This window comes from Marmota monax, unplaced genomic scaffold (genome assembly GCF_021218885.2).
Source record: "Marmota monax isolate L192 unplaced genomic scaffold, Marmota_monax_Labrador192_F-V1.1 WCK01_AAM20220418_F8-fsc00039, whole genome shotgun sequence".
In the NCBI taxonomy this organism is placed as follows: domain Eukaryota; kingdom Metazoa; phylum Chordata; class Mammalia; order Rodentia; family Sciuridae; genus Marmota; species Marmota monax.
Window position 1 is genome coordinate 10,165,379 of NW_026693602.1, and position 21,927 is coordinate 10,187,305.

The following is a 21,927-nucleotide window of genomic DNA, read 5'->3' on the forward strand; positions in this document are numbered from 1 at the left end:
ATCACTATGAGAAAGCATCACTTAAGCTCTGATTGAAGAAACAGGTGGGATTGAGCAATAAAGGTGAAAAGAAAGATAATAATAATATGCAGAGGAAAGAAAGTATAGGTGTTCTAGAAGAAATACAAGATAAATGTGGACTGAATCTTAGTTCAAAAGAAGAGGGTGTGAGAGGAGATTGACAAACCATCCATCAGCTGCAGTGTGTGCTGAAATCTGCCATGCTTCAGGCCCTCAGTGAGGCTATAGAAACACCAAGAATGGGATATACATGTGACCTTTGGCAAGGGTTTTGTTTTAGCCAAGCTAATAATCTAGTAGTAAAAATAAAAGCAACCTAATTATTGATTTAGGGCAATCCAATTGGATTTGTGTGTATATGTGTGTGTGTGTGTGTGTGTGTGTTACTGGACATCTAACCCAGGGCTTCCTGTATGCTAGGCAAGCATTTACAACTGAAATGCACCCCAGCCCTAGTAAGATTCCTTCTAAAGATGCAGTATTATCAAACTGAAATACCTATGGAACAAATGTTATGACTATTGTTAAGTATAAAATGAAGACTATGTCTCTATGAATGATAGAGAAGGACGCAATAAAGGAACCTTCTTGAGTTGGGAGGTCACTGCAAGCAGCCCCAGGAAACTGAGCTTGATGCTGAGGTAAAATTAAAATCAATAACCCTGTATGAAAAGGGGAATGTAGAGAAATCCCATGTGCATGGACATTAGGCAGAAGGGAGAATAATATTTCCAAGAAACCAAATTTCAGGCGTTCCGACTGTAGTACAGCACACAAGTTGGAGAACGTCTCGGGAGCCAGACCATGCAATGTTTCTAGATCAGACATTTTATATAATATAAAACATATCTACACTTTATATGTATTTGTTTTCCTTGGGCCATGAGCAAGCCATGCAGTATTTTATGCAGGATTAATGCATAACCAACTTTCCTATGGCAAACAGGTAAGTAAAATCCTCCTAAGGAATTGCATTATCTCCAGAATGGCACAGAAAGTCCAGTGGAAAAGGACTGTATCCATAATAAGATATTTTCTATGAAATCTTCCTCCCTGGGGAGGGGTCTGAGAGAGAATATTCTGAGAAGAGGGTGCATCTTGGAGAGGAAAATGTGATGTTGCTTCTCCAGCTTCAGGGTTTCTCTGAGTGAGTCATCTGGGATTGTGTGTAAATTTCAAAAGCAGCATGGGGAAAAGGTCATCTTTAAGAATAGGCATAATTTTAAGGCAACTGCACAAAGATACTTCTTTACCATTACTCATAGAGAAACACAACCTTTCCCAAGATCAATGAAGTCCAGGCAGCATTGACAATGTAGGGAAATTGAGAACATTATTCCCCTGTGACAAGCCCAAGGGAGATGGACAGACCTGATAGAGAACCAATTAAAGGATATGCATGCTTAGTTTCTTGGAAGAAGAAAGGGCAGGTCAAGTCAGTGACCCAAGGTCCCAATAAGTTTAGGAAGAAATAAGGAAAGTCCCAGTATTCTGTGTGACAGAATCAAGAGTATTAAAAGGAAACTGCTGTCTTGAAAGAATTTGTAAGATGAGGAAGCAGCTTATGTGAATCAGTGATGGGATGCTCTAGTGGGATCTGAGATAATCCAGTGCTGTGTGAGCAAAGCAAGATCACGCTGGTTCCACAGGTATCTCTGCTGAAAAAAAGCTATGTCTATAAAATGGCCTGAGGGCAGATGCTTTTCCCTGATGATGTAGCACTCCTGCGAGGAGGGGCCATACTCTGAGCAAGAAAAATAAGCCAGGAAATCATGAGTGGAGTCAAGGAACATTAGAGAACGGAAAGCATAGTGTGAAATATAATAACTATAATCAGTGTCTGTGTCCACCTATCTGGAATGTAATAGTATCACATTTTCATATGTAATATGAAATCATATGATTAAATCAGAAACATGTGGCTGTAATATGAATGATACTTAAGAATGAGTTTAAGATCTTGTTATTTACAAAGGGGTTGGTATGAGGGAATACTGAGGGATAATGCAGAGACCCTAGGTTCAGCAAATCAAGTCAAAAGCTCTCCCAAAATGCAATTCCTGGGAACTAAAAGAGAGGAACTCTGGGGTGCTTGTGGCCTTGAGAGAAGCAGTGACTGGTTACAGCCAGCCTGCAGGGCAAGTGCTGGTGGGGAAGAATTACCCCGAGCCCACTCTGTTCCTCTCCCTTCTGCTGCCTCAGACCTGGAAACTAGAGGAGATGGTGGCCAGTGAAAGTGGGCCATAGAAGACCGCCTTCTGGTCGACCAGGGAGATGAAGGTGGGGTGACAACCCACAAGGGCACACCTAGGCTGCTTTTCTTTTGAGGGACAGAAACAAGGGACCTAGAGGAACTTGTATGCTGAGAATCCGAACTTGTACATTTCCAAATCTGATTTTTTGAAGTCCAGTACAGAAACAATAAGTTGTAAGAAAAAAAAATTTCATGTTTGAATGCCAGTGGGCATTTTTGCTTAAATAATACATTTGAGAAAGGATGCTTGAAGATATGAGATAAGTTTTATATTTGAAAATTGATCAAACTTCTGTGTGCTGGGGACAATAACAACTGACATGTTTGGTGCCTTTATGTCAGGTCCTGCTCCTTCTACATCTTAGTGGCCATACTAGAGGAATATTAGAGCACTTTTTTTTTTTTGTTTCAGGTGCTGAGGATCAAATCCAAGTCCTGTCACATACTGGGCAAGTCCATTCCACTGAGATACATCCCCAGACACAGAGCACCTCTTAACTGTTAAGAATCTTTGAGCATCTATCACTAATGCTCCCCTTTGGAACTGGAGCTCTGACACAGTGACTGTCATCATAAGCATGCTCGGCTCCTTAGACAGGAGGCAGCAGGACAAAAGAGGGGTTGCATCTAGATCAGGCTCAGGGAGGGCATCAAGACAGCCTGAGCCTCCAGAGCCTGTATAAGACATAGGGAGGGATAGGTATATCCTGTGCCCCTGGAAAGGACTAAAACCAGAGCAGGAGGAAGAAGCTGGCTGCCTAGAGGGGTCCCATGATTGAAATAAGGTGATTGTAGCCTCAGACACTGAAGTGAGCCATATGAGCAGGAGGATGGATAATGATGTGATGGTTTCCTGGACATGGCCCACACCCATCCCCTCCTCAACTGAAGAATGTCAACAGCTAACAAGTAGAGAAGACAAGTCAAGGGAATGGCTATGCAGTCTGAGAGTCATTAGCGCAGGACCACCCAGATCTCATATTAATCCGAGAAGTTGGAATCAACATAGAAAGGGAGAGAAGGAAGGAATATAGAATTCGTGTTCAACTCATAATGAGTAAAAACCAAAAATATGAATGGCTTTTGACTGGAAATGAAAGTTCTTGCTTTGACATTTTGTTTGACCTCCAATTGAAGCACATTAATTATACTTAAAAGAAAATGAAGAAAGCCATATTTTGTATATTCTGCTTATAGATCGTGAAAAACCACATTGGCAGTTGGATTTTAAGGCATCCACGAGCAAAGGATGGATTTGGGGGCAAGTTGCAGGGCGGGTTCCTGGTTAGCAGAAGGGGAGATATATTATATGTGCAGGAATTCTACTAGAGACTTGTTTTGTGCTCAGTACCTGTGCAAAGAATGTAGAATTGGGCAGAGGAAGAAGTGGAGCTGGTTAGTAACATGACCTCAGTATGGGGAGTTTTAAATTTAGGTTAGCTTTCCAAGTTTTCCCAAATGGGCCAAAAGGAAGAAGAAAAAAAAATCTGGACCTGTCAATCAATAACTAATTGCAAGTAGTCCCAGGAAGCCTTGAGAAGCTTTGGCGTATTGATGTGTATATGACAGTAGTTTTTCTAGAACTCTAGTCAGAGTTTCCAGGACTTTTTTCCCTGGATGAAATTTAGGTTAGGGGGACAACTGACTGCTTCTTCCCTGTTCTCTGTTTCAGGTGTGAAGCTAGCTCATCCCCAACATCACTGTTCTCTGCAATCTGTGCTATGCTTCTCTCATCAGAAGGAGTGGCTGTTGGTCTGGGTGGCTTGCTGTTCGTGTGACACAGACACCCATCTCTGAGGAATCAGAACTCCTATTCTTTGCACATGTCTCAGTCTGTGGCTGTACCTTCTGCTTATTTATTTCAAAATGAGGCAAGGGAGTACCAAAGGATGGGCCAATGTATTGCTTCCATGGTAAGCAAATCTGTCCATGCGCCAATTATATAATAGGTGTTATGGTTTGGATGTGAGGTGTCCCCCAAAAGCTCATGTGTGAGACAAGGCAAGAAGGTTCAGAGGAAAAATGATTGGGTTGTAAGAGTCTTAACCTAATCAGTGTTTTAATCCCCTGATAGGGATTAACTGAGAGGTAACTGAAGTGGTAGGGTATGGCTGGAGGAGGTCAGAATTAGGGTGTGGCTTTGGGTATATATTTGTATCTGGCAAGTAGAGTTTCTCTTTCTGCTTCCTGAGCACCTTGATGTGAGTTGCTACCCTCTGCCACTCTCTACTGCCATGATACTCTGTCTCACCTTGAGTGTGGGGGAAAGCCAGCCTTCTATGGACTAAGACCTCTGGAACTGTAAGTCCTCAAATAAACTATCCTTCTTCTTTAATGGTGCCAGTTGGGTCCTTTAGTCCCAGAAGCAAAAAAGCTGACTTAAACAATAAGAATCTTAATTCCTCTGAATGACAGAAAAGTCATTTCTTTCTGCCCCAATGAAAACTAAATGGACGCTTAGCATGAGGAATCTGAAGCCCTGCAGTAGGAGCTGTAGTTTTTATTTTAATAAAACTCTTGCTATTTCTCTAGTGAAAGCATTTCCCCCTGGGGAAACTAAAAATCTCTAGACTTGCATACTCCAGAACTAAAGGAAGAGGAATTATAAATTCCCTAAATGGGTCACTGGGAAACAGTGCTACCCATCTTTCGCCCAAGTGGTTTCTAGAATTATAGATTCTACCTAGTAGGATCTTCCTGTCATTTTAAGGTCATTGTGTTAACATGATCAATCTCTAAGAAAATGCCAAACTCCTTTCAATCAGGCAAATATTCTGGGTGGGATAGAATGTTATAAAATCAGTGGTCACCTGGTGATCAATCTATTTGCATATATTCTTGGCTAAAAATAGAGTCGTTTTTCCTTATGTTATATTAAGTGGTATCCATGCTTAGACATCAAACACTGTGAGCCCCCATAGTAAGACTGATCCAAACTTTGCAAAAGAAAGGCAAATCTATATCCAGAATATTACTTTCAAAATATTGTTCTTCCTTCCATGGTGAAGGGTTTCCATATAGTCAGCTTGTCACAAGTTGGCCTGTTGGTCTACATGACGGCTAAGGATGTGGCAGTGACTCAGCCTTCGTCCTTTCCTGGAGTTTGGGCTTGTGGAAGCATCGTGAATAAGTATGAACCCATGGTCTTGGATCCACATGAAGCTTCTGTTCTTGTCACCATGGTTTCACAGTCCATGCATCCATCAAGCCATCACTAACCTGACCGATGGCAGCAAGAACAGCTGATGTCAAAAAAAGGACCAAGTCATTCCATGTACCTGATCTTTTGGATAACTCTTTATCATGGAGGGTCCCTGGTAGTTACTATCAAGTAGACCAAAGATCTACTCATTATGGGCTCTTTCTCACAGTTTTACTTTCACTTTTCTTCTGGAGGATTCCTAAAAATTCAACATATCTCCTTCCCAGCCTCTGAACAGAGGAACCCTTGATCATTCTGAACAAATGCAGAATCTTGGGATGCTTCTTCTTCTTTTTTTTTAATACATTGTAAATTGTAGGAATCATGAATTTCCTAAATGTGTCACTGGGAAACAGTGCTACCCATCTTTCCCCCAAGTGGTTTCTAGAATTAAAGTTTCTACCTATTAGGATCCTCCTGTCATTTTAAGGTCATTGTGTTAACATGTACAATATCTGAGAAAACGGCAAACTCCTTCAGTCAGACCAGCAGATTCTGGGTGGGATAGAATGTTATAAAATCAGTGGGTCACCCGGTGATCAATCTGCCCACTAGAAATTTTTATCTTTATCGTGGCATTTCAAAGCCACCCCTGAGTAGGGCTGTAATGTACTCACTATCCCTTTTTAGGCAACCTGTCTGTAAATCATTCTTTCATTGCATGTTGTCAAAAGATATCTCTTTCTTAGACATTAGAAGCAGCTGAAGAATAAACTTTGGCACAGCAATGCCATGGGGTTCTGGGACAACCATTTATATAATTTCCTGATGCTTCCTGGTCTGTGTTCTGATGCTTGTCGTTATGGTCTCCAATTTGGTCTTGAGTTATAAAAACCCATAATCCAAGATAACCACTATCCTTCTGCATAGGAGAGAGGAGAGGGAGTTAGATTGAGAATTGTCAATCCGGGAGACACAACAAGGGTGAAACTAAAATTTATGAAACAAAAGACACTTATGATTGACAGATTCTCATGAGTTTAGTGGTGTGGTGGGTGCTGAGGGGAGATCTGAAGGTATGGGGTCCCTCAACCAGTGCACAGGGGAGAAATGGTGAGTGAGAGAGAGAGAGGGGGGGGGAGAGAGAGAGAGAGAGAGAGAACACAGAGGATCTGAGAGCTATGCCTTTAGTAAGGTCCATCATTATATCTTTGGCTTTGCCCTGATAGTTATAGGTAGGGTTTTATCGTGGTTTTAGCAGTCATTTCTTAGGACTTCAAAACACATCAGCATCATTTTTTTAACGGTATGTAGTGTGCTAGAGATGACATAGCTTTGCCCCAGAAATTCAGATACCTGTTTCAGATTTTTCCAGTGAACTTCTGAGAAACGTGGGTCTTTCTGCATCATTAGTGTTTCTGCCATCACAGTGTCTACTGAGGCACAAGGCACAAGGGGCAGTGCTGCTGGAAGAACAATGTGAACATACTGCAGTCTTCCTCCTAGAGACTCACTAAAACCTGGAAACCAGCCAGGAGCAGTGGCGCAAGCCTGTGATCCCAGCAACTCTGGAGGTTTTGTCAGGAAGGAGGATTGGTAGTTCAAAGCCAGCCTCAGCAAAAGCAAAGTGCTAAGCAACTCAGTGGGACCCTGTTTCTAAATAAAATACAAAATAGGGCTGGGGATGGGGATGTGATTTCATGGCCAAGTGTCCCTGAGTTCAATCCCTGGTACACCACCAGCCCCCAACCCCCCCCCCCAAAAAAAATTGGAAGCCTTTTGTGTCTTCTAGTATGTAGGCCAGGGGAAAACTCACAGGTGTGGTGTGGAATATGCTGACCAGAACCTGGAGAGACCTGATAAGATCAGATGCTAAAATCAGCTTTCCCTGGCCCACAACTGATCTTATCAGTACTTATGATAATTGGGTGTTCTTATTTTTAACAGTTAAGCACTGTCACTTGTCTTATGTGGTCTTAGAGTTCTCTCATCCCCATTAGTATCCATGAGACCAGTTTTATAAAGACATCTTTGCCATCCCTGGTCTAGCAAGTGAAGCAACCATGAACTTCTTGGAGAAGTTAGTGCTCTTCTCACTAGCAGATTCTTTATTGATTTGGTGTGGTATGATGTGTCCTCTGAGTTCTCCAGAGCATCGTTCTCTGATTGTTTTTTCCAGCCTTATTAAATAGTCCTCCAACCATGATTATGCCTTTGAGTCTCTTAATCCTTTTATACCTGTCTGCCATGCAAATTTTGGTATTCTAAGTCCTTCATGTAGTATTTTTCTATGCTGTAGGAACCATCCTAGAAGCATGTTCCCACCATCCCTTGTAGGATGGCTAATTGTTAAATCATGTATTCTCAGAGAGTGATCTCAAATCAATTACACTCCTTTAATCGGTCAAACATTCTAGAATCTGATCCATGCATAGATTTCCAAATGTGTTTGCATGTACTGAGTTGTTCCTAGAGCTCATTTGAAGTATAGCACATGGTGGTTTCTGTCAGATCTAGTGTGGAACCTTGCCAGATTATGTTATAGATAAACTTAAGGGAAAGTAGAGACACACCCCAAAAAAGGTGTACATTGTCTAGTGGAGGAGGCTTATACACTGTCTAGGAGACAAGGAAATGCCAGTTCATGATAAGTTGAATCAGTGAGTTCTTCCACAGCCACAGAAGATTCTGGGTAACCTAAGGAGGCAGGATTTTCATGTGCACTTATGTGTCTCCATTTCAAGCAAAGTTCTGGTGTTGGTAAAGCAGATCTCTCAGTCTGAGAATTCAAAACTCTTTAAAGTTTTCCTGTTCTTAAAATTAATTCTTGGACCTGAACATCCACTTTCCCTACCCTTTTGGATAAAAAGATTGAGATATTCTTTATATATTACCAAAAAGTACTCTGGTTATTGTAGTTGGCTTTTAGTTTCTTATTGAACAATCTCAGATTTTCATAACTCTTAGAATTTGAATGGAGTTTAGTAATAGGTACAGAACTCCACTATTTCTATAGAAGTCTTTTCTCCACATTGTTCAAATATCAGGCATATGTGACAGCTAATCACATGGATTCCACTCCAGTTTACTGCCATGAGTGAGAATGTCAACAGTGTGACTTATGCCAGGGGTTTCTTTGTTCTCTAAGCATTGGTGATGGTGTACATGCTGCCAGCTGATAATGGATGATCCAGCTCTAAAACCCCTCCTTGCATGTGTGTGCTCAGATTCCTTGCACCAGCTTTGACAGGTTGCATCCGGTGAACTGCCAACTCTAACATGGCATGTATGGAGGCTTATTAGGGAGAATTCTTGGGATAGATACCTGTGTATACAAATTAAAGGAAGAGGCATCACAGAGGAGAAGGTGAGCTGGGATGCAGTCTCAAGGATGCTCAGCCAACTCTGTGAGAAGATGATACTTTTCAGGGAAAAGAAGCCCGGCCTTTATACTCCAATGAAGATCAGTCAGCATGGAAGAGTGACTTTAAAGGATATGGCTCCCCCCGCCACACCCCACAATGGAGATAGCCCCACAACCAGGACAGTTGTGAGCTGTCTTCTAGCAGTGCTCATAGTAGTTGAAAGAAAAAAATCCTTTTATTCTGAGGGTCTGGAGAATGCATCATAACATTTACTACAATTGGAAGCTAGAAAATTTAAAAAGAAAGAAAGAAAGATAGAAAGAACAAATAAACAAACTATAATCACAACAAAAACTAAAATCCTCAAACAGCCATAATGGGTTGAGATATAGGAGGTATTTATAGATTGGAGGTCAGGTGACTTTCAAGAGCATTTACCATGTGAGTAAAAGAGCAAACTTCACACCCCATTAATAAAGTTTATTTTGTTATTAAGGTAATAATGGGGGCTTATACAAAGTTTAAACAAGGAACTGCTCTGGTGCAGTGTTCATTCTCCATTTTCATTGACTACTTTCTCTTCTATAAGTATACTTATAGAAGAAATAATAAAAAAAATAGTAGAAGATCTCTATGTCTTAGATTATTTATTATGTAATATCAATATATTTAGATAAACAGTATATGTGTAGGGACAGAAGTTCTAAAAGATGAATTATAAAGTATATTCAAATTATTATTCAAAAAACACTTCCTTTTAATATATATGATTGGGAATTTCACTCATGGATGAAAAATTCAAATATTCTAAAATTGCTTAGTGAATTGATAGTTGATAATGAACAAATAATCATATTTTTCAAAATAAAGAGGCTTATATGCAAGTGCTTGGAAAATACCATCCATGGTGCAGATGAATAATTGCATAATACGTACAGGCAATATGTAGGTTTGTTGCCTTCTTTTCATCTTTATTTTCATCTTTCTTTCCTTCCTCTCTATTTCTTCCTTCTTCTCTTTATTACTTCCTCTCCTTCTACCTCCTTTTCCTTTTTTTTTTCTTTTTTGGTGGTGCTGGGGATTGAACCCAGGACCTCGAGCATGTGAGGCAAGCACTTTACCAACTGAGCTAAATCCCCAGTCCACTACCTTCTTTTTTACCTCTGACAGAAATCCTGTGAAGTGCCACTGAAAATTCTGATGTGGAAAAATAAATATTTTAGGAATCTGAGTTCTAAATCAAGCATCTTAGGGATTCAGTCAGTGCTGCTGGTAAGCAGGTTAAGACTTAGAAATAAGAAGGTGGTCATAAGAAATGAGCAGCTGGCTAAGTAGTTAGGAGGGAAGATATGGACTTCTTGTTTTACACTATGGATTTGATACCAAATGACAAACTTATACCTATAGTTCAAGGATATTTCATAGGATGATAAGACAGCTGTTAACATCAGGAAACACAGAGATATAGCTAAAATTATAATAATAATACACCAAATTAGCATTTATTAATTCTTATTATGTTAAAACTTCAAATTTACTATGTATTTAACATTTATCTCATCAATAAAGTACTATAAAATCTATGTTTTACTGGAATGTAGTGGAATCTTAGAATAGATTTCTAAGTTAATGAAAGACAGAATATAAATGGGAGATTTTAAATTCAAACTCAGGCATAACAGACTTCAAAGTAGTTCTCTCTCCTTAGGTGCTGTGGCATTCTTTCTGCCTGTATACAGGCCTCATACACATGGAAAATTAATTCCTGTAAAAACACTGTTCAGTAAAAATTTAAAATATATGGCACAGTTAAATGCTGATGCAAAAAATCACTTATTTATGAAAAAACAAAATTTGCTTTGTGAATATAAGACAAATCCAGACTTAAACACTCATAGCAATGATTATTAATACTGTAGCAATGGGTGCACACATACACACTCACATGCACCATACCATGAGATGGGATTCTGTTAAAATATTTACAAACTCACTAGCGATTTCTTCTAGTATGTTGTCATAATTATAATATTTGTAAATCAATCTCAAAACAAAGAGATAAATATAACTAAGAGAAACCACTGAGATTTAGAAAGATGAAGACTGCAATGAGGATAACAAAGTGCAGTGCAGTGAGTTTGGGTGACGATGAGAAGGCAGAGGTCATTGAATCTGAGGGGGCAACTCTGAGTTCAGGTCAGGAAAAAAGGGTTCTGAGCTCTACCTTTATAATCAAGCAACGGAGCATCGTAACTGTGGCAGGAACTTGGCTCTGTGAATGGCTTCAGTTTGGGACGCATTTTTTTTAAAAAAATGTCCTTCTAACACTGTTGGCAATGAGGAGGCAGAATAACCGAGAGAATGAGAAAATTCATCATAGGAATAAAGATGATGGGTGAGGAAATTGAACATAAGAAAGTATTTGCCCTAGAAATTTAGTGCAGTAACAGACAGAATATAATTGAATTATTTCTGTCATTAAGAAATTAACATCTTTGTAAGCATGAAATTCACAGATAATGCAATTTATTCTTTTGAGCACTAAAGCATGGACATGTATCCATTTGTTATATTCATTTACATATACACTACAGATTTGTGACATTTTTATTCAACTATGATTTTATTGAACATGTTTTGTGAACTCAGTCTCAGAAGGAATATTAGCACACTGTATCGATAAGTATTGCTACCACAAGTTACTGTCTGATTCATAAGTTGTTACGATACACATATGGTGAAGCTTCATTTAAATTTTTTTTTCTTAGAAAGCTTTTTTTGAAGACAATTATTTTACATTGAAGAACTTTATTTTTTTTCTAATTATTGTCATTTAATTTCTTTTTAGAGATATGGATTTAGTAAAATGTGAAATTAGATAATTTCAGGGTGTTTGAGGTTCAATAATCAAGAAGTAGTATCTACTGAACTTCAAGAAATCCACGCTCTTTGGCCCTCATGTGATTGGAAGCCTAGAAGTGGCCCTTCTCTCACCAGGTAACACTCCAGGAAAGGACACCGTGGGAGGAGATCAGGCTATGAAAACTAATGAAGGAAGGCAGCCCATGCGGAATGAGGGTGTGAGTCATAGGTCAGCTTTCTGATGACGGAATTTATAACACAGACTTTCTGAAAGAGGGGATAAATCACACAGATATATTTTGGTGGAAAATTCAAGGGACAGAGAAGAGTAAGAGAGAAGGTGTTCTGGGGTGTCCCTGAACATTGTGGAGGCCTGAATGGTTGAAGCAAGGTTAGACATTAATAGTGTGGATGGGTCAAACACACACACACCAATACAGCATATATATGTATACACACACACACACACAAACATATATATATATATATATATATATATATATATATATACACATGCACATATATATACACATGCACATATATATACACATGCACATATACACCAACACATGCTCATGTATACATATATCCATACGTGATTATGTTTATATACATGCTATATGCATATTGAATATAACTGTTATTACCTATAACATGTGTTTAGCATCCAAATTATTTTGGTAAAGGGTCACACAACAACAAGGAATGCCTAATACACTTGATAAATGTGTAAATATTATACACGAACAAGGAAAAATTTCAAGGGAATAGTTTTTTTTTTCTGTTTCAAGAAATGCAAAACACACACACACACATACACACAATCCCATCCTACTATTTCAAGAATTCAGACAAATAGACAAAAAAAAAAATACTGAGCCTCAGTGCAATGTGCACTTCCCTTTCTGAGCCTTGGTGTGTCTCACTTGGCCTGGTCTTTTCTAGTCGAGAGTTGGCATATTTTCTTTTCCTTTCAGATAGAAAACTCGAGATATATGGATTTCAGAAACTATTTCACAGAGTCATTCAGTTCCATTTATTTCAAATACCACTGCCTCAGGAGTAATAAATATGCAACTGCCTGTAGACACAATAAAGTATTTAATCTTGAGCAAAAGGTTGTTGAGTTGTTAAACATGAAAGCTACAGCAAGTGTTTCTTTGCTCTGAGGAAAATAAAATTTTGTTCTAGATATTTGTGTCAAAAAATGAACAAAAAGATTAAGGCCAGATGTGGACCCAGGCAGATGAAAAGAATTTTTTGTCTTCTGTGATTTTTTCCTTAAGACTGACCCAGTAAGAGTCTATTCAATATATTTCAGAAAGGAAATTGATTGGAAGAAATGGATATGCTGCCATGTAACTGTATAAATGCTAATATCACATGTATTTTAAGATTAAAGGTTATAAATTGGAATAAAATCTAAATAATAGGAATATTAAGTAAATAGATTACCTCATTCTGACTTCCTGCCAACAGGAAGATAGACAAATGTAATGAAAAGCCTAAAAGAAAAACTGTTTGTGCTGAGTTTCAAATACGGTGAACTACAACATTACAGTCAGCATATTTTCTATCCAACCTGAAAGTCCAAGGACCACGCCCCAACCTTTACTGCGTCTTTAGGATATTTTATCTTCTAGAACATTTTTCAAAGAATTTTTTTCTGCTCCTTAGTTGACTTAATTCACTATAAGATGATGAACAATTAATACAAGTTTTCTTCTCTCATTCTACTCTTATTTTTCTTTGGACTTTCTAAATCCACAGCTCATCCCAATGCCAAAGCCACCAGAAAGAAGAGCAATAAGCAGTACACCAGAGAACATCTATGGGACAATGGCTAATGAGCATTGAAGAGAAACTTGGTCTGAGAAAAAGATTGCCATCGATTGTTTTATAATTTATTATTAGGAATAAGTCATTATGACATTCCTTACACCAAAAGGTGCTGTGATTTTTAAATGTATTATATTTAAATAACAGCCAAATAGGACACAGAGTAAGTATAAGCCTAAAGGACTAACTATTGGGACCAGAGCCCTGGTGACATCATTTCTGAGTCTTCAAACCACCAAGAAAGTAAGTTACAACTTCTTAAATATTACATTTTGAATTGGCTATCATACACATAATATTATGACAGCTGGAGGTATTATTAATACTATTGTATGAAAACTAGAAATAATTACAGTAAAATAGGACAATAATTATGATAAAATCATACCATCTTCTGAATCACAATTAATTTCTAAGGGAGAGATTAGTAATGTTATTTTTAGAGGGTTGCTATCTAACTAGACAGAAGCTGCTACCCACCTATGGGATGCAGAAATTTGTAAATGCTCTGGACTCTCAGGAAAAAAAAAAATCACTTAGGAAGATTACACTGCATTCAGCATCACCTCTAGCACACGCCTTCTCTATACCAAGAAGGACATTAGCTCCCCAGAATGCTGTAGCATGTGCTGGGAATGCAGCACTTTGAAATAAGGAGAAACTGGTGAATGTAGCCTGAGCTGGATTCCTTCTCCTTCTGGACATAGATGTTCTTCTGTGCTTCAACCGAGCAAGCGTGCAGCCCTGGGGTATAACACCCAGGGAGTGCTGCTTTGTGGGTTCCTTCAGCTGTGGTATTGTGGGGACCACCCAGAAGGGACCCCATCCATCCTTAGCAGCTTTCCTGAGCCTTGAGGTTTGGGTTTGTTACAAGCCCTGGGCTTCTGCTGTCCTGTGCTGTGTATCTGGAAGTCATAGCCTGCATCCTGTGATGTGCATGTTCATGTGATTGGGCAAGTGGTAACAGCGTAGCCCAAGATGCTGTGAGTTGAAGTGGCTGCCAGTGCACAGTGAACCTACATCCCATCAAGTTTATAGAAAGAGTAAATATTTTTGGCTTCTTGCAGCGGGGGGTGGAGAGAGAGAGGTGTTCTGGGCATTGAACCCAGGGACACTCAACCACTAAGCCATTTCCCCAGCCCATGAAAAGTACATTTAAAATTTTGAAAGATCTATAGTCTGTCTGAACTACCCAACTCTGCTAATATAGAAGAAAGGTACCCATGGGCAATACATAAATAAATAATTGCAGCTGTGTTCAAGCTAAACTTTTTTTTATAAAAACATTTTGTGGGTGTGCTTTAATCTCAAGACCACAGTTTGCCTATTCCTGTTCTGGAAAAAAAAATATATGTAATATTATATCAAAAATAAAATGAAAATTAAGAAAAACTAAATACAGGAAATGTGAAAGAGAACTATTAATTGATAGTCAGCCTCTATTGTCCTTTTGATACCTGAAAGGGTTGACTGTCAAAGTTTTTATGAAGAATAAGTTTCCCGTGTATTTTGTCTTTTCCTCCAAGTAAAACCAAACTTCCAGGTATCAGTGGAAGGAGCCACTTTATGTAACTGTTTTGAACTGTTAGAATTTGGGGGGTTCCTCCCCTGGAATGGTGGAGCGACAGGGGCAGACCTGTCCTCACGCCGACCCGCTAGACAAGACTAGCACTGCGGTCTGAATGCCGGGCAGCTAATGGTGAGGGAAGTCAAACCCTGAAGGAAGGCAGTGCTGGGGTAGGCTTGCTGCGTGGTGTCTTTAAGTTCTGTGGAGGACTGGGCACAGAAAGGACGGCTGGGACAATGAACACAGAACTCAGGGCTTCCAGCCTGAGGACATGGAGGGCAGCTGGGGCAGCAGACAGCACTTCTGTTACACAATGACCAGGGGATCAGGAAGAGGGGCAGCCAAATGAAGGAGTTCCTCGTTCTGTCCACAAGCTATGAGGTGTCTCTAACTTTCTTGGGAACCATGTGTGTAAGGGAGAGATTTCAGTCACAGAGAGAATGAGCCTAGGATTTGAGTAGTTGCCTATGTGACAAAAACAGATGTTTGCTAAAACAGGCAACAACCACAACAAATCAACAATTTTTGAGCCAGGCACCATGGCACACGCCTGTAATCCCATTTGCTCAGGAGGCTGAGGCAGGAGGAACACAAGTTCATAACCAGCCTCAGCAATGGCGAGGCACTAAACAACGCAGTGAGACCCTGTCTCTAATAAAATACAAAACAGGGCTGGGGATGTGGCTCAGTAGTCGAGTGCCCCTGGGTTAAATCCCTGGTAAAAAGATCAACAATTTTTTAGAGAAACATCATCTGCACAATTTCCAGGATATAATCCAGTTATAGTACATAAAAATAATTAGGGACATGCCACATATTCCAGAAAAATAATGCTTGATTTAAAAAATAATCAAGCAGAATATCATTAAGACATGGATGATGTAATATTAGACAACTTGACCTGCTTGATATTTACAGAATATATCCTTAGTAGCAACAGCAAATTAATTCCACATAAAGATAAAGGCAAAAAAACAATAAAATAGGAAATGAACCACTAATATAGAATAATTCAATAAGGAAAAATTTATTTGACTGTTAAAAATTGACAAAATTTATAAACCACTAACTTGACAAATCAAAAAATGAGAAAGGATGAAGACAAATCACCAACACAATCCAGACATTTAGAATAATAAGTCAACATCATGAACAACTTTCTGTCAGCAACTTCAACATGTAGATTAAAGAGACAAATTCCTTAAAAAATACAACTTACCAAAACTGACAGGAAACAAAAAAAGACAAAATCTGAATAATGTTATAGCTAATAAATAAATTTAGTCTATTATCGTAAACCTTTCAAACCTGATGATATCAAAACCTGATGGTGAATTCTCTCAGGCACTTAATGAAGTAGCATGAATGTTATACAAATCTTTCACAAAGCACAAAAATGAGAGAACCTGTCCCAAATCATAAACATATGGAATAAAATCATACCCAAGGCATATGATGCCTCCATGAACCACGATGAAAAATTAATTGACAACATTTGGGAAAGTCAAGTCAGCAATATGTAAAAAGGACAATGCATAATAGTTGGTAGGTGTATCACAAGACGTCAAGATTGAGCTGTTTCCAGGATGAATTGATGTATTAATAAAATGAAGAAGAAATGTACAAATTAAGGTTAATAAATGCAAAGGAGGATTCAACAAAATTTTAGACTCAAAATTAAAACTTGCATTAATTTAGTAATATGAGAATTTTCCTCAACTTAATAAAAAATAATTCATGAAAAATTTTCAGTTAGTACCACACTTAATGTGGAATATTTGGTCACTTTTTCCCAAGCTGAGAACAAGAATAAAGCCCCCACTTATCAATGCTATGGAGAGCAGACATAGAAAAAGGCATGAAATAGAAATAAAAGCACCAAGGTAAAAAAGGAAAAAAGCAAATTTACTGAAAAAGCGTAAAGTCTTAAGGAATCTCTAGCACATTATTGGAAATGACTAGTAAAGATTGATCTCAGGACAGAAGATGAATTATATAGAAATCTATCACATTTTTATATATTATTAACAAAAAACTTTAGTGAAATTTAACAAATTCTATTTGTATTCTATACAAAAATATAAAGAACATAAAAATAAGAAATCATGTGCCAAGATTTCTATACTAAATTTACAAAACATTTCTGAAATAAATGAAGATCTGTATAAATAGTGCAAAAACCCATCATTGTAGATTGTAAGACTCCACATTTTAAGTCAGTAATCCCTCCCAAATTGATCTACGAATTTAATCTAATGCCTAATCAAAATCTTGGTAATTTTTAATAGCAAATGACAGTCTGATTTTAAGATGCAAGGTCATAGAAATTCAAAGCAAAATTGAAAGAAATAAACTTAGAGGACTTTGATTTGCTGTTTTCACTTCTCGACATAAAGCTGCAGTGATCTGGAGAATATGGTTTTTGCAGAGGAATCCATCTAGACATAGGAAAAAAAAAACAATTCAGGAATAGATCCGATTCATGGGGTTATCTGATTTTCATTTGAGGCAGAGCAATTAAAACCTTTCCAACAAATGATACAGAAGTTACCTGTGCTATGCATGAAAATAGTAACAGTAATAATAAACTTGATACCTATTATACATTCTACAATCTTAATTGAGATAGAAATAGATGGATAGATAAACCCCAAAAATTAAAAAGAAAAACTTAAGACTGTATTTTTTTAACTTGGAAGGGTTGGTCAGCATTTCTTAGCCCAGTCACAGAATAGAAAAAAGGCAATTAGACTTTGTGAAAATTAAAATTTTTGCTAATAGAACAAAAAAATGGTGAAGCTGCAGTTGATTTAAAAATATTCACAATTCTTGGTTATTGCTCAGTGGTAAAGTGGTTTTGCCCAGTCTATGCAAGCTCTAGGATCAATCCTTGGCATTGCAAAACAATAAAATAAAATAAGTAGTACTCACAAAAATACATAATTAAAACATTAAAAAACTCAATAATAAAAAGGGGAAAAGATTTGACCAGACGCATCTTAAGTGTCAACAGTTTAAAAAAAAGGAACTACATTGAAACATTCACCAGAATGGCTGAAATAAAAAGAGATTGACAAAAGGAAGTTTTGCAAATACTTACAGCAACCAAAACGTCCACACACTTTGATGTAATTGCAAAGTTAAATCCAAAGCTACTTTGGGAAAAAATTTTGAGTTTTTAATAAAACTCTACATATGCATTCCCTAGGACTCAGCAGTTCTAACCCTAGGCATATACTCAAGAGAAATGAAAGCCAATGCCACAAAAAGCTGTGCAAGAATATAGCACCTCCTTCTCTAATAGCCAAGAACGAGAAACAACCACGATCCACAGAGGGAGAACTAACAGAGTGTTATATTTACACAGTGATATACATATATTTTTTTAATCAGCAGTAAGTAAAATGGCTCCCACAGTCCGCCAAAATGGAAGATGGAAGAATTTTTAAAAATAGTCCACAAAGTGAAAGACACATGTTTACAAATATATAAACTGCTTGATCTTGTATTCATAAATTTCTTGAATAGATTAATTGATACATAGCCGGAATATATATATTTGCCTTTCTACTTTATTTTCCAACTCTGAAAATCTGAGTTAGATAAAATGAGTTTGGAATGCTCTTCTGGGTAGCAGAGATTGCAAAGGAAGGGACAATAAGTGATTATTCTCACTACCTGATGATGCTCCACATATCATTGGGGTTTACATTATGAAAGTGTGTGCTAAAACCCAGAGGATGTAGTGTTGTATACGTTTACAACCAAAAAGAGAAAACTAAAAAATATCAAAAGCTTTTCAATGATGCACACTCTGGAATCTGAAGGGAAAAGTATCTTCAACTTCTTTTGAAATGCACCAGAAAAAGCATAGATTGGATGAATGGATGGAGAGATGAATAAAATAAATCATAAATCAAATATAGAGCAATGTTAATGATAAGGTGTTAAGGGTGGATGTAGACACGTCTGGAGCATTCTTTCCACTATGAATATTTATAATAAATGACAATAGATAATAAACTAATTACTGAGCATTTGTTTTGTGATTTTAGTTTGTTCTCACAGCCTCGAATTTTGTCCTTTTTCAAGACTCAGTGGAAAGGTGTTGAATTTATAGCAGGAGCATCATAGAAACTCATGTGCAGTTGTCTAAAGCCTCTTCTATCCATAGCTTTTTTTTTTTTAATCTTTTTTTGTGGCTGAGAACACAGTATTGAGTTTCATTTTCAAAAACATAAAAGCAGTAAATACTCATGGTCCTGGGTCTGGTTTTTGAATGAAAGCTGTACCACTTTTCTTACTCAATGGTATGCATTGGTATATGGGAAGGAAGAATATCTTTGAATATGCATTAGGGAAATTTTATTTTTAAAAAAATGAATGAGATCATAAATTAGTTTCCTTTGAAAATTCATTTAATTGATACCCTTTAAAAGCTAGATATGATTTTAATTGAGGATCATCTGCTGACATAAAAACACATCAAGATCCTCAATTAGTGTGGTGGCAGATGCTTATAATCCCAGCAACTTGGGAAACTGAGACAGGAAAATTGCAGATTCAAGGCCCAGTCTCAGAAATTTAGACAGGCCCTGAGCAATTTTCAAGATTGTTTCAAAATTTAAAAAAATCTCCACCCTTCAAAGTTGCAAATAATGAAATAAAATCAAGCTTTAAAGGCTACCTCAGGAGTGATCAGGAAGGTTATTCCACAGTGCCATAAAGTAATAACCAAAGTAGATTTTGGAGTATACTTTGCTGTTTATACTCAGGTATCTGCCAAATGTCTGTTTTCAGAAAGATAGTGCAATTCCTTTGACTTAAATTCCAAATTTTTGGTCCCAGGAAAATAAATGGAACTGCATTTTTAAAGAAGAAATTACCACCTGTTCCAATGCTGTCTGGGTTAAGCCAGTTGTTTTGATAGAGACTCAGTCTCATCATTTTTCTCACAAAATGGGGAAAATAATGATCATAATAAAGTGTGGCTATTGGAACTAAATTTGAAAACATGCTTGCAATTTAAAATGTAGCATAGATGTAAGAGATAATTATTTAAAATGGAAAATAAAGAGAGGAACCCTTAAAGAATTATGATGTCTATCACACGTTTAAAACCAATATTGTGTGCCTTTTCATAGATGATTTATTTTATGGAATGAATGGAACTCATCAATTGGGTACATTTTCTGTATCATAGCATCAGAAGTTTTGGTAATACAAAGGCATTCTTTATGATTTATTGTATTCAAATGGCATAAGCAAAATTTAAAATTATTTTAATATATTTTATATTCCTGAAACTTTGATTAGGTTTCAAATTACTACAACCCTTTTGAGCGACAGAGTAAAAAATAATTATTGATTAAAGGAAGCTTTGAATGAAGTCACCAAGAATAAAATATTTGAAAAATAAATTTAAAGAAAAATCATTTCTAAAAAAATTAATTATTTAAAATAACTCTGCCTTATTACCAAAAAAATAAAAAATAAATAAAGAGAGAGAGAAAGAGATTGATTATAGGACATGACAATGCAGATATGCTTTATTTTCTTAACAAGCTGAAGAGCTTTTCTTTTTAAATTTTAACTTTACAAGTTGGGAATAAATCCTATGATCTATCAGTGTGCTAGTCATAAAGAAAAAACTTCGCAGACATTGTCATAGACAAATTGAAGTATAAAAGACTAGGAGATAGAGTGCTTTATAAGTGATCTCAGAAACATTTCAGTGCCCTGGGAAATGTCCCCCCCCCCCCCATCACAGGGCTTTAACCTATTTTCCAACCTAGAAATTTTGAAGCTAAAAGTTCTATCTGTGTAATTGCATGAACTTTTCAAACTTCCGTTTTAAAAACACTTACTTGAAGTAAGCTGTGAAGCTGCAGAGAAGTCATCCAAGGCTGCTCACAGATGACAGTAGTTTTATTCCTCCTTATCTTCAGTGGCTAATCACTTCTGGACAGCCTGCAGAGAAGTGAAAGAGCTATCTAATGCCAATTTGTGGGCTTCATCCCACCTCTCTTCTAGTCCCAACTAATTTCTGTAAGTACCATTTCACATTTGTTGCAGGAAATAGCAGCTTTGTTTCTAAAATGAAGATGAGTATTATAATTGCCAAATGCATCTAATACCATGTATTAGTACAACAGTACCCATTTAGACAATCCTTAACTAATCTTGGTTATCTATTTTCTCAAATATTTGCCTTCTACTTTATTTTCCAACTCTGAAAATCTGAGTTAGGTAAAATGAGTTTGGAATGTCACCATTTGAGTAAAAAAAATGGAAAAGGATAAAAGAGACTTTTACTTTTGTTTTAATATATTTCCCTTCTCTAAGAGGAGTCCCTCCTGAGGTTTCAGAAGCTCCATATTGTCTGGTATTCGTAAACAAATGGGAATTAAATGCCAGCTCTATGCCACATTATATTAGCTGAAACTAAAGTCAGTTTGATTTTTTTTCCAATTGAGTTCATTCTCCATGACCCTTTGTCCTTCAGCTTGAACGAGCTGAATGGAGTTTGTTTAGATCAGAAAAACTTCAGGGAAACTTAAGAACATCAGAAAAATAATAGAAACCTATAACAATTAAGCTAATATACTAAGTCAGTGTGAGATAAATTGATAGTGTAATAATAGCTTGCTTGCTGTACATCAAATAAATTTTAACAAATCTATATATAATACTTCTTCACAGCTGAGATTGCTGATTTATGTGACAGAGTTCTCGTGGCTTTCTTGGATATTGCAGAAAGAAATTGTCACAAATAAGGCTTCAGTTTTGAAGAACAAAAATGATTAATAGTGTACTACAATCAAATTTAAAAGGGAAAAATATGAAATATATTGTGTGTAATGAAAACCTATCCATT

At 37.2% G+C, this 21,927-nt stretch overlaps 1 long non-coding RNA gene and 1 other non-coding gene across 6 annotated transcripts in view; one reads left to right on the forward strand and one right to left on the reverse strand.

Moving 5' to 3' along the window:
• LOC124103129 (uncharacterized) overlaps window positions 1-20,085 on the forward strand; it is a 33,171-nt gene extending 13,086 nt beyond the window's left edge. For 4 of the 5 annotated variants that reach the window (XR_009228233.1, XR_009228230.1, XR_009228231.1 and 1 more), the window contains 2 exons: window positions 3,948-11,779; window positions 13,415-20,085. This is a non-coding gene — a long non-coding RNA (uncharacterized LOC124103129). The remainder of the gene's footprint in view (window positions 1-3,947; window positions 11,780-13,414) is intronic. The other variant, XR_009228232.1, reaches the window with a different exon arrangement.
• On the reverse strand, window positions 9,849-9,932 carry Trnav-cac (transfer RNA valine (anticodon CAC)). Its single transcript has one exon. It is a non-coding gene; the product is annotated as a tRNA-Val (tRNA).
• Window positions 20,086-21,927: the final 1,842 nt, after the last annotated feature.